This window comes from Lithobates pipiens, unplaced genomic scaffold, assembly GCF_037356315.1.
Source record: "Lithobates pipiens isolate NorthernLeopardFrog02 unplaced genomic scaffold, aLitPip1_a1.2 Scaffold_18, whole genome shotgun sequence".
Lineage (NCBI taxonomy): Eukaryota > Metazoa > Chordata > Amphibia > Anura > Ranidae > Lithobates > Lithobates pipiens.
The window spans coordinates 510,267,723-510,285,058 of NW_027507758.1; the positions used below are offsets into that span (position 1 = coordinate 510,267,723).

At 39.4% G+C, this 17,336-nt stretch overlaps 1 protein-coding gene across 23 annotated transcripts in view; it reads right to left on the reverse strand.

The window, feature by feature from the left end:
• Nucleotides 1–17,336, reverse strand: part of MYT1L (myelin transcription factor 1 like) — a 629,697-nt gene that overhangs the window by 608,248 nt on the left and 4,113 nt on the right. For 2 of the 23 annotated variants that reach the window (XM_077488710.1, XM_077488706.1), the window contains exon 1: nt 16,858–17,059. The exons of 17 other annotated variants lie outside the window; for them this stretch is intronic. The gene's annotated coding sequence lies outside the window, so the exon portion shown is untranslated. Of the gene's footprint in view, nt 1–16,268; nt 16,406–16,425; nt 16,826–16,857; nt 17,060–17,336 lie in introns of those variants that run through there. 4 more of the 23 variants (XM_077488711.1, XM_077488707.1, XM_077488712.1 and 1 more) reach the window with 3 other exon arrangements.

The window sequence follows — 17,336 nt, forward strand, 5'->3', positions numbered from 1 at the left end:
GCAGTTCTCTATGTGGACTACAGGACACACCCCTATGTCATGAGGGAGAAGAGAAGGAGAGATGTAATGTAATTCTAAAACACTTTTTTATTTTAGGCTGTCAAGCCTACTCCTTCAAATCTACCATGAACGAGTGTTGACAGAAAGTGTTTTAGAAGAAAGGTATTGTCAAAGCTTTTTTGGTCATACTTCTCATGTGAGTCATGGGAGTGCACTTACTTTTGCTCTCCTGTGACCTAGAATTAGCGGACAACAGGCTAAAGCCTGCTGTTGGCAGATGTCACAAAGCCAAAGTGGTTGTAAACCCCCTCATATACCTAGTGAAGTGAATAGCTTCAGATAATACACAGAGAAGAAACAAATCGACCAACATACGTTTTACTTGTTTATCTGCTGTCTTCTCTTCCCTATATCCCTTCAAAAGCACAGCTTTGTGATAAAATCCTTCTGCATCTGTGAGAATCAGAGAGGAGGGGGTGAAGAGCTGCAGTTACAATGTCTGAGATTTGATTGGAGGAAAGTGACACACCCCTTCCAGCCCCTGTCAGTCACTGACTCTGTGCTTTGCCCCTCCAGCACTTACTGGAGTGCTGGGCTGTGGAGGGGGCAGGAGCAGCTGGCTCAGACTCTGAGTGGGGTGCTGAGAGGATGGGCCAGCTATCAGTCCAGGCATCTGGGTGCATCTCGACATCAAAGTGAGGTGACGTCAGCTGACAATGGGCTTTAGTCCACTGTAGGCTGAATATTAGTCACAGGAGTGCAAAACTAAGTGGACTCCAGTGATCCTCATGAGAAGTAGGGCCAAAAGAGCATCAGCCCTACTTCTCCTTTAAGAAAACCAAAATCAAAAAAAAAAAAGATACAAAATCAAAACTAAAATTATTTCCTCCTTCTGTCACATTATTACCCGTCCATTCCTATGATACCTGTACAGACGGATTGATTCATTTATTTATAGAGTGCAAAATGACACTAAACTCTGATTTAAAAAATAAATTCTATTCAAGTATGTATGCTTAATTCTAAATAGTACCTTCTACTGCTCTCAGCCTCCTCCAAATTCCTTATTTTTTTGGTGCTGTTATCTGACTTCCTGTTAGAGGGTGGCTACGTCCGAACCCCATGGTCCCACTGTATGTAGGAATGTAGCCACCCTCTCTTGCTCGCTCCTGAGATGGACTATGGACTATGGCCTAAGGAATTGGTAGTGAAACATAGATTAAAGGGCCATTAAGATATTGTTCAGTGCCATTTAAACTGAAAATCACCCTTCCCACATGAAAAAATAAAAGATAAAGTCATGGATGTCGTTCATCACCTCATACACTGGATTCAGATATACGGCATGTGTTCTTTTATAACTTCTTCAGTATTTTGTCATTTTAATTCCTCATATCAACTGGGATCTGTCAAGTGTCCGAAGCTTACAACCCAACTTTTATTTTAGTGCTGGACAAAGCAGGGCATGGATAAATCATCTATCGGATTTTAAATGCTGTCTGCATCCACACTGAAGATCTTCTTCTGTCATATTTTAAATGCTTTCTTTGTCCCAACAGAGGAGATTTTTCTTCCCTTCCTGTTCTTTTTGACAACCATCACCTGGACAAGAGGCGACATGAAATTTCCCACATGAGGACACAGACAGCAATAAAATCCATAAAACAGTTCTAAACCCTTCTCATTCTACCAGAAATATTTTTTTCTTTATTGCTACCTATGTTCCCATTGGGATGTTAACTCATCACTTCCTGTTCTGTCTCTCACCAACCAAACAGACAAAAAAGTCAGGAGAAGTTTCCTTAATGGGGGTACAGATGCAATTAAAAACCTTCCATACCTATCCAAAACTTTAAACGTGTCCAGATTTGGCTTTAACACAATAGTTTCCTTGATGACAGCACTGTAAAATGCAGTGTGCATGACCTGCAGGGTAAAGCATGCTAATATCTGGGCCAATATAATCCAGAGACACTTATCCCAGGAGGAGGACCACCGGAAGGTGCACAAAAGCCCCATACACACTATCAGATTTTCTGCTTTTTTCCTTCAGATTTACCAAAACCCTGTAGTGCAAGGGCCTGCCTGATTGCATAAAAATTGAAACTCTTAAGGTTTGACCTCATATTATATGGTTTTGGTAAATCTGAAGGAAAAAAAATCAGCAGAATATCTGATAGTGTGTATGGGGGTAAAAGAAAACACAATAAAGGTCCATAGAAAGAAGAAGTGTTAGGGCTGTTTAATGACAAGAGACCCTTTAAAAAAAAAAGAGAGAAGTCTTCAGATGAATCAGTACGAACACACTATGGCACTATATGGAATAGTCTACAGGAGTTGCTAATGCAGAGGCAATAAAAGTGTCCAAGGTCACCAGAAGCCTGACATTTTTTGGCTGTCAACTGCCTGACCTCATCACTGCTTTGTGGAGTGAGGTACCGTATATACTCGAGTATAGGCCGACCCGAATATAAGCCGAGGCCCCCAATTTACCCCCAAAAAAACTGGCAAACTTATTGACTCGTGTATAAGCCGAGGGTGAGACATGCCTGTCCATCCCTGTGTGTGTGTCCGTCCATCCCTGTGTGTCCGTCCATCCCTGTGTGTCCGTCCATCCATCCCTGTGTGTGTGTGTGTCCATCCATCCATCCATCCCTGTGTGTGTGTGTCTCCATCCATCCATCCATCCGTGTGTGTGTGTGTGTGTGTGTGTGTGTGTGTGTGTGTGTGTGTGTGTGTGTGTGTGTGTGTGTCCAGCCTACCTGTGTCCCGAGCCTTTGTCCCGAGCCTTTGTCCCGAGCCTCCGTCCCGTGCCTTGCCTCCTTGCCTCCGTCCCGTGCCTTGCCTTGCCGCCGTGCCGCCGTGCCTTGCCTCCGTCCCGTGTCGTGCCTTGCCTTGCCTCCGTCCCGTCCCGTGCCGTGCCTTGCCTTGCCTCCGTCCCGTGCCCTCTTCGTCGGCGCCTCGGCGGCCATTGTAAAATTCAAAAGCCTCCGCCTTCGCCTGTGATAGGCGGAACACTGAATTTCCCAGCAGCCTGTGTTCCGCCTATCACGGACATCGTATCATCCTCGTCCGTAGTACGAGGATGATACGATGTCCGTGATAGGCGGAACACAGGCTGCTGGGAAATTCAGTGTTCCGCCTATCACAGGCGAAGGCGGAGCCGGAGGCGCGGCTTTTGAATGATAGAATGGCCGCTGTCTGTCTGCTCGACACGCTGATCGAGCGGGCAGACAGCGATGACTCGAGTATAAGCCGAGGGGGGCACTTTCAGCCTCAAAAAAGAGGCTGAAAATCTCGGCTTATACTCGAGTATATACGGTATGTATCAGGCAGTAGATTGTCAGACTTCAGGTAACAAGTGACCCCATAAAACTCATAATACTCAATGCTAGTATTTCAAGCTCAGGTGAAGTAAGTAAACCTAAATAAAGGGGGTAAAGAAAAAAATATTTCATAAGCAAGATGGTTAGAATAATTAAAGGCTAAATATTCTGATTTTTTAATATGTCAAATTGTGATGATTTTTTTTTAGGCCATCAGAGTTGCGTGATCCATATGAACACAAATTATGCTGTTTAAATAAATAAAAAGAATATAAAAATATCTTTAACATTGTCAATGCCTAGACTAAGGCACCATTACTCGTGACACTATTGTGTATTGTGAAATACACGGTCAGCACTGTGGATTTGTCTAATCTTGCAAGGGCTGTCAAAGTCTACATTTTCTGCTGAAACCTAATAGTAAAGATATTCATGAAGTGTTTACACCTGGCTCCAGTTAAGCTGGCCATAGACAGTTCACATCTTGGTTGGTTCAAACCATGTATTGACAGTCCAAATCTGTCCAAGTTGAAGGATCAATCAACTTGGGTTCAACCAGCCTGTCGTATTTTACATGCGATTATTGCTAGTGGCTGTTATAGCCTCTAGCAATAATCACTGTGTTCTCCAAGCTGGGATGGTTTCCCCTGCTGGGAGAACACAATGGATCAATGGGAGGGACTCCCCTGTCAACACTGATTGAGCTGATGGAGAATAGAGCAATGATTGGCCTTGGTGTGCTTACCCCCAGTCATTCTTGTAAAGAGTCCTCAATTGCAAAAGATCAGCCAGCTAAATTTATAAAAGAATTACAGGTATGGATATTTTATACATAGTTACATTGGTCCAGCTCAGACCAATGTAACCATGCATATACCCTACCTGGTTCAAAACCCCAGGAAGCTGGAAATCATTGAAGTAGACAAAGTTACTCCAGTGATCTTCACTTGCTTCCAGGTTCCGTGCTGGGTGGCTGCCCTGCTGCATTCTGAACACAGGAGGTTAGCCACTCAATTGTGTGCAATTCAGAATGAATGCAAAGCATTCTCAGGATGGGTTAGAGAGGCAGGGTGCTGACCTCCTATATTCAGCACAGCAGATTGGCACAGGACCCAGAGGCAAGTCGATATCACTGGAGAAGCGGTGCCTACTTAAGTGATTTCCAGCTTCCAGGGGATTGGACAAGTATGGTATATATGTTGCTACATTAGTCAAAGATAGACCAATGCAACTATGTATAAAATATCTATCCCTGGAGTTCTTAAATACATAAAATGCTCAAGAAAATCAAAATTCGTCAAATATGTTTAATGTCAAATAGATAAATATGTAAAGAAGGCCCTAAAGAGTAATAGCAAAAATTGTTGTGTCTAAGCACACATACACACGGTCGGAGATTTTGCCAACCAAATCCGTCGGATTTTGCCCGTCGGATTTAGTCCGATGGACTGTGTCCGAAACTGTTGCATACACACGGTCGGGCCAAGTTGGCGAAAAAAATCCGATCTTTCAGAATGTGATGACGCAATTTCGTTACGATGGGACTACATTCAGGCTAGTAACCAATAGCTTTGATGTAGGAATTTGATCTGAGCATGCGTGGCACTTGGTCCGATGAAAATGCTCTACACATGATCGGATTAGGTCCGTCGGGCCCAGTTGGTCGGGAAATATTTCCAACATGTTGGAAAATTGGGTCGGACGGAGAGTCGGACGGAATCAGTCCGGTGCATATCACACACAGTCGGATTATCTGACGACACGGTCCGATAAGACTCATTCCGACAGATTCTCAGACCGTGTGTACAAGGGTTCAGAGCTATTCTTTCTGTATTTTGTGCAGAAGGAAGCCTTTGTCTTCATTATTAGGTGGTGCAGTGTCAGAACAGGTGGCATATCATTTTTGTAAACAAGTGCATTAGTCCTGTCCCATAAAGATGCTCAAGTTAACTTCTTGACGTACATTTTGGCATTTCATTCTCAGAGATCCTCTGTTGCTAGCTGAACAAATGCTAGAATGTGAATCTAAAATGATGCATCATGCAATTGAATAAATAAAGCCTATTTTCATTTATTAACACTAGAAAATTGTTAACTGAGAGAATTATAAGAGGGGACTACCATAATGATGAACCAATATTTATATATTAAAGGCCTGCATCTGCTCCAACACTCCAGAACATGCTCCATCTACTGTTCAAAGGATTTTTAAGTCTAAAATTAAAAATAATGTATTGCTTTTTTGGCTGTCAGATTCTTATATGCTTGGTGACAATTTAGTGTCTGAGCTTGACAAATTACAAAAGTCAGGTAGCCAATGCTCCTTGACAACTGGTGCCTAACGTTTGAGGTTTATGCTAGTTGGTGTCAATGGAGCTGGATCCTAAAAAAGTTCTGTAGGGCTCCTGGAGTAGACAGACTGGCTGCTGAATTCCATAATAATTTGTCCACCATTGACTTAGTGATAAGCATACCTGGGGACTTTGAAGCCCCAAGTCGGAGATTTTTCCTATGGGAATGGGGTGGTTTTTCATGTAGTGGCAAATTGGGAAGTGGGACATGGTCAAAATATGTGTGTGGCTAAATAATGATAAACCTTTAAGGGGGACGCGCCTCATCTTACAAAGAATAACGAAGGAACCTGAAGGCCATAGAGAGCAGGGGGGATTGTAGATAAAATAAAGATGTAGTAAATATAGATTGTGTAAGACCCATGTATGCTAGTAATAAAAATAATGTAAGTCTGTTCCTTAACCTACTACTGTATACTGCAATGACTTAATTCCCTGAACTTTTGTGAAAGGTTTATTTTCCAGTAACATCCAGGTTATTTACATCAGTATAGTAAAAAAATAATACAACCAAGAATTGAGTTTCCATTCCCTTATTGAGTGGTTAATGTTGGAGGGTCTGTCTAACCCCTAAGTACTAGTTACATAAATACTTTAATCCATGGCAGCCATTATAAAAATGTGCTAAACAGCAATGGCCTCTCACAAAATCAGTCATATACACAGTCCTACCATATACCATATTTGGTCTCTACTTGAATAATATGTGGAATCCAAAGTAGTGTAGCCATCACTCTGCACTGTACCTATTACTGACTGCAGTAGAAAAGAACAGAATGGAGCGTATTCATCCTCAGTCAAAATTATTTTTTTCTCCAGCAGCATAAACAGAGTCTTGGGGTCCTCACTGTGACACTGTTGTCAAACAATCAATGGCAGGGATGGACCTCCAGCAACCATGACGATTGGTCCTCAATCCTGGCCAAAAGACAGAAATCTCCCATCTCTGGTGATCATGTATTCAGTATGAGAGAGGGGATACAGGGGTGGGGGGTAGGCTGTAACTATGATACTTATGTGGTTTACAGATCTCAAAATAAGTGTACTGTGGCACCTAAACGTTCTATGTGACCCTCCTACACTATTCCAGCTTTATATTAGCTGCTGGCATATAAGAAGTTCCTCCGCAGTCTCCATGGCAATGATATCGCTCAACAGATTGGTCATGGTTTTATTTATGCATTACATATATACCTAAAATAGTGTGCCTTTCTCACCTCGGCAGAGTGGGCTGACCCACCAATATACAGAAGACAGCTGCTTCCCACAATTAATGTAGAATTGATTAATTAAACATTAAGCGTGTCACCTTGGTATGGTATCCCCCACATAAAATATTGGTTGGTCTATCTATCTATCTATCTATCTATCTATCTATCTATCTATCTATCTATCTATCTATCTATCTATCTATCTATCTATCTATATTATACATATTTCTTATATAAATGATATCAACCTTGGAACTTATAATGCATTTAGAGGTTAGACACACCATCCATCCACAGGACCATCCACAGACAATCCATGCTTAAAAAAAAAGTATTACTTTGTCTCCAATCCAGATATTCAACTTTGCAGATCAGAAGTGGGTGTTAATTTTATTCACCTTAATGACTGCTCAGTGTCCATCATCCATCTTCATCAATCCCCCCACTTTATTCTTCTTGTAACAAATACTTGTAACAAATGCAATTAAAAATACTAACAACAACATACAAAGCCACCTGCAACTCTCCCCTGAGCTACATCATCAAACTTGTCTCAAAATATCACCCAAACCATCCTCTCTGCTTCTATCAAGACCTCCAGTTCTGTAGCCCCCTCATCTCTTTCCTCTGTGCTCATCTCCAATACTTCTCCAGAACCTCTCCCATCCTCTAGAACTCCTTACCCCCGTCTCACCAGCTATCTCCTACTTTGTCCACCTTAAGGAAATCCCTGGAAACTCATCTCTTTAGGGGAAGCTCTTAAGGAAATCCCTGGAAACTCATCTCTTTAGGGGAAGCCCTTTAGGAAATCCTTGGAAACTCATCTCTTTAGGGGAAGCTCTTAAGGAAATCCCTGGAAACTCATCTCTTTAGGGGAAGCCCTTTAGGTAATCCTTGGAAACTCATCTCTTTAGGGGAAGCCCTTTTGGAAATCCCTGGAAACACATCTTTTCAAGGAAGCCTATCCTGCCTCTGCCTAACAATTCTTTCTTCATCAGCTCATCCTCACACAGTTATTACCTTTTGTACCACTTGTCCTTTCTTTTTAGATTTTAAGTTCTCATGAAAAGGGTCCTTTTGTCTCAAATTGTACTTTAACTGTACCGTCTCCCCTTATAATGTAAAGCATTGTACAAACAGTTGGTGCTTTATACATATGTCCTGACTAATTGTAATAAAAATAATAATACTGCAAATTATTTTGCTCCTGTTGATAGCCCTAATTAATCATCAGCCCCACAGATGTCTAGAGCAAGGCTTGTTAAAGCTGCATTAAAACCAAAAAAATTGTAATATGTCGCAGCTTACCAATCTTTAGATGTGGTGGCTGCATCAGTTTTTTTTTTCTTTTGTTTTTTTCCCCTCTGTTTTGACCTGGTGATCTACCCAGTGACACACCTTCTGTATTAGGGGCATGGCAGACAGCAACATTGTCTTAGTCGGGGGGGAAGGGGGTGTTAGATGGACTAGTAGATTTAAATACACTAACTAATTGAAGCCAAACTTCAGCTCACACGTTTTAATAAGTTACAGCAAACAGAGAGAAAAAACAATGGATTGAGGCACTTAGGACTTTCATGGTACGGTATGAGCTACACAATACTTTTGGTTAAAATGACAAATATTTATTACATCAAGTAATTTGTAATTCATGTAATAAATATTTGTAATTTTAAACAAAAGTATTGCGTAGTTCATACCGTACCATGAAAGTCCTAAGTGCCTCAATCCGATGTTTTTTTCTCTGTACTTGAATTTATAGGACATAGGTACAATTGTCTATTATATTTGTGTAGCACTCATTTCATACTATTTACATAATGAAAAATTGTTGAGACATGACTCAGAATGTGACACAACATCCAAATATGAATACAGAAAGAAGAAAACACAAAGGTGGATATGGACTTTAAATTGGTAGCCACCAGTAGACCCAAATGAAAGAGAGCAATCAATAGAATAAAAATGCAATTGTTTCTTAATTGAAATCTGGGTACGTTTTTGAGTACTCAATATATAGTATAAGTACAAATTTTGTTTCTTTTGTCTCTTATCCTCTTTATTGTCCCATGAGTAATATATACAATATACTTCATTTTTGATGTTGGTGTATACATTACTTTTGAATTTGTATATATGTATTTGCATACTGTAATGTATATTGTATTTTTTAGTACCAGTAGGATCACCTGAGGAAGCTGTAAAGTGGAATGCGTAGTGATCCCTCGGTACCCTGATGTCCTGCTGGGCCCCGATATGTCGGACCTTCTCTATAGACCAACCACAGAGTCCATCATATCCATGGGCATATCCACAGGTTCTTTTGTGTTCATTTAGGACACATCTTTTTTGCCACAATACCACGTATATACATTGGAATACTTGTTTTCTATGTTTGTTTTTTATAATGGTTTTAAAATTATGTTAAATAAATTTTTATTTTTATTCTATTAAGTATTCTATTAAGTGCTCTCTTTCATTTGGGTCTACTGGTGGCTACCACCAGTCCATATTTGCCTTTGGGTTTTTCTTTTTGTATCCATATTAGGTACAGTAAACCTTTTTTTTTTTTTCTTTTGGGATAAAGGTTTTACATGAATAAATAAAAGCTGATTATTTAAGAACCCCTGCCAGTGTTAAGTGGTTTGTCTCATCCATGTAAACTGATATATTCTGCTGGAGAGCTTGAGCTTTTGAATAACAGACTTGCTGGATCACCAGATAAAAATAGAAGAAAGAAAGCCTACAAAAGAAAAGTATTGCAGCCATCACATCTAAGAATTAGTTGCCATGTAATAAATGTTTGTTTTTAGGTTTAGTATCATTTTAAACTTTTTATACAGGGGACCCAATTGTTATTGTTACCATACTGGAACCCAAGATAATTATTACCAAGATTATAGTAAATCCAAACAAAGAGTAATAACAATTGGCCATACACCATCTTGTGGATGCTTTTCACGATTTTTGTAATCGTCCTTAAACTTCTTTTTAAGCATCTTTTTGGAAATTAGCATTATGGTCTTTTCTCCTACTGCTGTGTCTGTGTAATTCGCTCTAGTTCCCCATACATTTCTGTGCTGTCAGTCATATTAGTTTAGTTATTTCACAGGTTTTGGAGGGATAATGGTGTAATGGGTGGGATAAAGGATTATATTTTAATCCAATAGAAATGAACGCTCTCTGTGATACATGAACTCTTAATAAGCAACATCTTAGATTAAGGCAGGGAGGGATTTGAAATATAGATAAAGTGTGCTATAGCAATCAAAATCTATAGCAATAGAAATCACTAATTTCACACTTGGATGAACTAGGCTATATTTACTATACAATCATGTCACAAACACTTCTTCAACCCAATTTGGGTCCTGAACCATAATTTAAAGAACACTTTGGGGACCTCACCAACAACTGACTGGCTGAAAGGTGATACTTTTGGTGTTCTCGTTAAAGGGAAATTATAGTGTATATAGATTATTTTTATATATATATATATATATATATATATATATATATATATATATATATATATATATAAATATGTGCGCAGGGCACACCTATTCTGACGTATTATTGTAGTATTTCTCCTTAAAGTCATTTTTGACTTTTACATGTTTACGTGCTTGCCCTTTCATAATGATATTATTGAATTAAATATGTATCAGCCACTACATAGAGTTCTCACTGGCTTAGTGCAATTAGTGCCTCTCTGCTATTGAACTACTGGTGTAAGATTGTCAGCCACATTGTTTGACTGATTCAAGGACTTGCATATGAGAAGGTACAGTAAAGCACAATCACAAGGTATACAAGTACACAAAAAGCTATGTTAATTAACTTTCCCAGCAGCCCAGATAGTGTCAGTTATCTGTATTCAATTTAGGTGGGAACCTAGCCAACCTCCATGAAAGCCTTTGACACTGGCATGACACTTTTGTACTTAGAGAAAATGTACAAGTAAATAACAGCACAACTGCCTATTCATTAGGCTGCACTATAATAAATAAAAACTAAAGAGTGAAGATTCCGATTGCAGCAGATGCCCATTTCAACATTGTTCTCTGTTAAAGTGGTAGCAAACTCCGCTTGTTCAATTTTACCTATAGATAAGCTTATAATAAAGCCTACCTGTAGGTAAAATGAATATCTCTTACATGTGCAACATTTAGGAGTTATTCGCATGTTTTCCATCCGGGGACATCACTGGTGCATGCGCACTGTGCTCTGAATTGAGGACACAACGAATGTGCCATCAATCCAGAGCTCTGTGCCGCAGTCGTGACTCCTGTGTGCATGCATGGGAGTGATGTCATCGTAGCTCGGCCATTCAATTGGCCAGAGCCTGTGAACCCGGAAGGAGTAAGCAATGCATACTAGTACATTATGATCTTAACTTGCAGAAAGACCGTAATTTTTTTTCTTGTGCTAGACTTTACTACCGCTTTAACTAAAAAAGATCTGCAAAAATATGAAACACTTCTATCTTCAGTGACAGAACATTTATTACAACAAGAAAAGATACTTAAGCTTTAAATATCAAAGCCTTTAATTATCAAATATCCAAGGATGTAAATCCAGCCTTATGCACAAATCCAAAATGCTGGCACAACTGCAACAAACTTTTTCTTTAGCATTATAAAGTACAGCATACCTAGCTGCATGTCCCAAGAGGAGACTGATTTCGTATTAGATTCTCATATATTGGACATTGTGTGAGCTGAAGGGAAGACAAAGTGGACATCAATGCAGCAAAGTACTGTTGTAACTGAAGGGGCTCCCAAGATGGGAACATTAACAGCCTTTGATTTTTAAGATGAATGCTTTTATATGTGGCAAAATATAAGAAAGACCTAATATCAGTAAAACACTTACTCCATTGTATTTATCAACTAATATTTATTTTATAGCACTGACTTATTCTAAAATGCCTTTCAGAGAATATATAATGATCAACAATAAATTGATCATTTCAAATGACATTTTGACAGAAAAAAGATCATTTGGGAAACAACAAAGTAAAGATCAATTTGTCAAATTTTTTTAACTTTATTCCCAGTGCTGATCATACGCTACCAACAAAACAGATCACATATCGATCGCAACAGCCAATTTTTTTAAATGAATTCTGAAAGATACATTTTTTTTTAAAATAATCTTTTTATTGAATCATGTTGTTACATACATTGCCAGCATTATATCTCTGGTATGGTTGCCCTGATGCACATTTTAGTACCAGTTTACTTGGAATGTTGTTGACCTACCAATAGAGTTTTTTATGGTGAGAAAAATGCCACGGAAACCCACACGATCATGGACAGAGCACACACGTGTGCAAGGGCCAATTGCTCATTACTAAGCCAAAATGCTATGCACGGTGTAGGACTGTAATAAATGTTTTCTAAAAGTTTGGTGAAACCCAGTTAGCTGGTCTAACAGCACTGGGATGCTGGGTTCCAGTTCCCTTAAAGTGGTTGTAAATCTCAGTCATAGAATCTGAGCAAAGCACATACAGTACACCTGTAGTGTTTACTTATCTCTCTCCAAAACTCTAAGTGTGATTTCTCTCTGGTGCTTCGTACCTCTGTTATCAGTAGGAGTCACAGTTTTCCTGACACATGAGAAAAAATTGTGTTTGGGGGGAGTGGGGAGAGTTTAGAATGGAGCTTTTCTATTCACAACACAGTTCTTCTGCTGTTTGGAGGGGAGGTGTTCCTTTCCTCCAATCAGCTTTCACACACTGTAACTGCAACCTCTCCTCCTCCTCCTCTGTGCTGCTGACCCGATGTGCACTTTTGAATGGTTGTAGAGGAGAGACGACTGCAGATAAACAAATAAAACGTATGTAGGAGGACTTGTTTCATCCCTGTGTATCATCTGAGGCTGTTCACTTCACTGGGATATGTGGGGGTTTACAATCACTTTAAAGTAGTTGTAAACCCTAACTCAGCAATTTCTCAACCAGGGTTCTGTGGAAGCCTAGGATTCCTCCAGACTCCCAATGGTTTAGGTAAGGGTTCCCCAAGAGCTTAAAATTATTATAGGGGTTCCTCTTTCGTAAAAAGGTTCAGGAAGACTGCCTTAACTGAATAACATGGACATGAGAGGGTGACAACACCAACAGCCATTAGGGAGACAGAGACAGAGTGTTCTCATTCTAATACAGGGAGTAAAGTCCAATTTTTTTTTTTTTTTTTTTTTTGAGGGGGGGGGGGGGATTTTTCTCACAATCTAAGAATAATTTTATAGGATAAATAGGGACAAATTACACATATAATCTTCCCTGTAATGTGACTGTATACATTTTTGCAAATATAATAACCAGGAAGTGCAATCAAAATGAATCTGTCTGCTTAATTACTCAGTCCACCAAGCACAAGAGGAAATTAGATGCCTGTGTGTTATTTGAGCAACAGAGAGGCTTGTGACTCTCCTCTGCATCCCTGTACTCAATTATTTTTGCATATTTTTCCAGCAAATGTCTACAGGTTGCTGGACAAGGCAAAATAAATAAAAATAATTCAATTGTCCAAAGGTACTGCCTCATATATTACCCCTCACATGTCCTGTGGTGATTTTCAGCCATTGCTTCAGGCATTCTATTGCCTATTACTTTTGTGTTAGTTTTCATTACTTATGATAGTTTTATTTGATGCTTTTAAAATACATATATTTAAAGACAGCAGTTTCTTAGTTATTCCAGAGCACATGGGAAGTCCACTTCCCATTGTTCAGATATGAGTGACATAAATCTTAAAGCACAAGCCAGAGAGCTCAATAACACAGTCAGACGCTGAGCAAGCTGTTTTCTCTTCTCTCCTCCAACTGAAACCAAACTATAAGCATACTGCTAGCTTCTCCGGGTGCTTTTTACTAGGAGGCAAAACAGACTGTCGAATTTAACAAATACAGCCGCCAATGGGTTAACAAATATTAGCAGCCCAGAATTCTAAGAACAGATTGTTGCAGTTTTAGCGCGGTCTGAAAATCACTGCAAAATTAAAAATGTGGCGCTTCAAAATCGAAACTTGATATATTACTCTTAACAGAGTGTGAACTTTATCCACGTTTTAGAGGGTTACAAGTCAACAAACCCCCTTGCAATGTGCTGCAGACAAAGCTGCATCCAGGAGAATTACTGCGTGTCTTCAGCAGTAGCCAATTGCCCAGATGCATAAAGCAGGTGGGAATTTCAACGCAGCAAAGGCTCTACTGGAAAACACAGCATTGATTTCAGCCCCTGCTCACAGTCTACCATGGCAGACTCTTGATTTAAATAGCTCTCCATGGGTTGCCTGCAGCCCTGATTATTTCTGAAACCAGGTTAGCTGGCATCATTGTAGAAGCTGGGATTAGATTCTATTCAAGAGAATAATAACAACAACAAAAAAAGACACACAAAGATAAGACCAGCTGAATGATGGAACTGGAATATTTAACCTATATGTAGTCTCTTTGTAATACTTTAAGAATTCAGTATCTGAACTAATTTAAACTGAATTCGTACACAGCACAATGAAAAGAAAGTCCTCTTACACCAGAAAGATGTTGGAATGCAGCAAACACCAAACTATGACCCAATGCCACAATGGCACTACCCCAGGTTCTTTATAATGCCAACACAAGGTCTCCTAGGTATATAGGTGCCATGGGTTTTCCTTCAGAAATGACCATAGGCAAGCAGTGAGCAGACAGCATGAGCTGGAGAGGATCTGCAGTGTTCAGAAGTCTGTGTGGAATTTTAATCTATGGATGCTGCAATGCCAAAAAGAACCAGCAGCCTCCCCAAAGTTTATTAATAAATAGCCTGCCACAAAAACACATGGACATTGAACACTGTACAAAGAGCCAGCTAGTCCATGGCACCATCATGCCACATATCACCTACATCTGGACTGAAGTTAAGGTTCCAACATGCAAAGATGAGCGGAGTCTGTTTTGTATACAGTAAACAGTCAACAGAGGCAAATGTATCCCAAATGGAATACAAACCAACAAGTTCTAACGACGCTGCCTTATACCTTAGATGTACTGGAACTGTACTTTATTGAAATGACTGCCTTTGTTTCTGTCTTGTGTTGCTAGTGTAACAATGCCTCTTCTATTATCTTACATACTGTAATGTCCATCATCTACAACAGTCAATGGGGTTTACTTGATACTAGGGTGCATAAATCAGCCCCAACTAAAACCCAGAGCAATAAGATACCAGTTTTATTTAGTTTAGTGTATTTAAACTAATAAAAGGTAATCTGTGATTGGTTGCCATGGGCTATTGGACTTCACTGTGCACTTTGCACCAATTTGATGAAATAAAACAATGCATTCAACGACTATACATTAATGTAGTACTAAGATACTATGCATACAAAAACGAATGGAGAAACTAGTCATAAAGTAACAGTCACAACCATATATTCTTAGTAAAAGTGAAAAAAATAGTACTAGTTTTTTTTTTCCTATAGATTATCCAGCTTTTACAATAGTGCCAGCTCTACTTATATGTGGTTTGGATTCAAAAACAATAGGGAGAAATACAAGTAAACCTGGAAAAGTGCACTTCATATCATTTTTCTTGATGTTGCATGCTGTCTGGATATGGGTAATGTCATATAAAGTGTCAAGTTTTTCTTTTAGTTAAAAATCATAAAAGTGAAATATATACAGTATCTCTCTACAGATCTGTACATATAGATATGTCTTCTTGTCTATATATATATATATATATATATAAAATATATATACGAATCTGTCTATAACTGTAGGAAGCAAGTTAGCTGTCAGGCACTTCCTTCTCTGAAACATGCAGGACTTTTAAATTAGGTCAATCAGTGTGAAGACGTCTGCATGGGAAGACTACTGTATGATACAAACCAGGCTACCCTTACTCCAATATAAAATGCAAGCCTATACAGCATCAGACTATGAAATAGTTCATAGTTAGCTCTATAATTAGCAAGCCTATACTTAAACAACATGCAGACAACACCGACAATAACACAGAAAAGAAATTCCACTTTTTTTTTTTGTTGCTTTATCACTGCAGAACAGAAGACTGTGTAAAATCCACCTTAATTAGCCTGCAATGATTAAATGACTGTCAATTTTCAGCTATTTACAATGGCAAAAAAAAAATGCCAGGCAAGTTCTCTTGTCTAGACAAAAAAGCAGCCATTGCTAGCTAATTTTAGCTCTGGTAGACTTTGCTACTACTAGGTACGTTAGTTTCTCTCCATACAAGCTTGAAGGAACAACTGCAATATATCAATAAGCTGGAAGTTAAGATACATGCAACTTACAGTAGCAGAGCAACATGCAAACCTTTTAACATAGCCTGCATTTAGAAGTAAAAGTCACTTCCCTCAATTTGCTGTATTTACCTGATGCTGAAAGGAAAAGGAAGGTCAAGCAATTAGGTAGCAAAGTCCAAAATCGGACACTTTTTTTTTTAGTAGGCCGTGATGGGATAAGCAATCATTTTAGAAGCAGACATCCCGACTCCCCACTTAAGAGATGCACCAAGGAAAATTGACAGACCTGTTCCATGACAACTAAACTCTTGTAATGTGTTTGAACGCCCTCCGTTCCTCTTCATTCATCCAATCAACTTTCCTCCGCACCTCTTCCTTCAGCTGATGAGACGAGACAAGAGCACCTCTCATCTGTATGGTAATTATTGTGCCACATGGACAATAGTAATGATGTTTTCAGACAAGGAAGTAAGCGACCTGAAGTCAAGGCAGCTAGGAGGAGGCTGACTTGCCGCTAAAGGCTGAGAATGAACGGGCAAAGTGCGTGCAGTGCTGAAGCTGATGCATTGACTGTATCCTCTGTGATGAGAGCGGTAGACAGTCTGCGAGGCAATGGGCTTGGAAGCTTAGCTGTGTAGTATGCATGAAGCACCAACTCCCTCAGAGACCACATTACTGCTGCAGAACAGCATCATTCAGTAGTATATTGCTGACTTACCCGGTCTCACACTGACATCCTCAGAGAAGAGCAAGACATGTCCATTCCCCAAATCCTATCATGTGGGTGCACTTCAGTGCCGAGCTGTAGAATTTGCCAGCTCTGCCTCTAGATTAAACAAATGATCTCCAACTCTTCTTGCTTATTGGGCTGCTGAGCACAGTCAGACAAGTATAGGGATGTACTGTATGCTTTAACATTGTACCCACAGGCCCCTAAATCTCCAGAGCAGACTGGGTAGCGTGTGCAGTACTGTATATATTGTAATAGATGGGAACTCAGCACCATAGCCTGCTGAAGCTGTGAGCTGTTATTTTATTTCTCTTTTCCATGATTCTTACATATGACTGACTTTATGTAATAATGGCATTAAGGCTAATGGAAAGAAGTGATTAAGAGCTTGCATGAAAAATAATTCCATATGCCATACATTATATTATCTCAAATAATTTCTGATATATACAATGCATGATTAATCA